We start from the raw sequence: 1,122 nt of genomic DNA, 5'->3' as shown, positions 1-1,122 counted from the left end.
GGACCCTACGCCGGACCCTATGCCGGACCCTATGCCGGACCCTATGCCGGACCCTATGCCGGACCCTATGCCGGACCCTAAGCCGTAGCCTGTTGAAAAATGTAACTATACATCGCCGTGACACACGCCATTTGGCCGGGGCTTGGGAAGGTCGCATTTTCCACTACTTATCTCCGGGTTGTCCTTCTCCATGAACAACATGGAATCATGGAGAAGTTTAATTTTTCCTGCTACAGAGTTCCCACCATGGTCAAAAAGCTCAAGGTAGACACTTTGTTTCTCTCACTAATGTCTCTGGAGTCGATACTCGCTCCGAAGCTAATCACCGTCACTCTCTCACTCGCTCTACCCCACACTATCCCACGTATGCTGGCCCTGCTATTCTCTTCAAGAGATTGACCAACACACCAACACACAATTATAAACTTCTTGCCACTTACGTAGGCTTCGGCAAAAGCTCTGCCTGGAGCCTCCTCAGAACTCTTTACACAGAAGCATTTATTGAACTTGATCAAGGAGAATTAAATGCAGACAGTACAGTTTAATGTGTTTTTGTGTAGTGCAAACCCTATTTCTGAGGTTCCTGTGTCTCCTCCAGATGTATATATCTCGCTCAAGCTGATGATGGCGCCAAAACAAAAGATCCTCACCTAAAACCTAGTTAAGTCGATCTATTGCCGGGATCTCGTGCTAAAGTGTCTCAGGCCCCTTCAACCTGTTTCCACTGACCTTCCAAAAGGAGAAATTCCTGGACGAAAACATTCCCTTATTATGCAGCTGCCTATATATGTAGACACAAATATATATTTACTCATTAACAGGTTTGGTTATTAGAACATTCCTGTCCCCTGACCTGATGTTGTCTAAGTTTTCCCTTTGTCTCATCTTACAACATGGTGTTCCTGGAAATTTGCCACAGTAACCCCCGAGGGTTTGACCAATACCTGGAACAATCATTGCCATCCAATAAGGTTCTTATGCCATGGAAACAACACCTGCACCAGAAAATAAGTCAAACCCTATATAAAAACTGGCAACGGGAGATGTTCCTAGTCCACTCAGCTCCTAGAACTCTTTGACTTAGTTTTAGGTTTTCCCCAATGTTTGTTGTCACTTTTTTGA

The sequence above is a fragment of the Etheostoma cragini genome, chromosome 15, assembly GCF_013103735.1.
Source record: "Etheostoma cragini isolate CJK2018 chromosome 15, CSU_Ecrag_1.0, whole genome shotgun sequence".
Lineage (NCBI taxonomy): Eukaryota > Metazoa > Chordata > Actinopteri > Perciformes > Percidae > Etheostoma > Etheostoma cragini.
The sequence above is the reverse complement of the archived record's forward strand: the minus strand, read 5'-3'. Positions refer to the sequence as shown.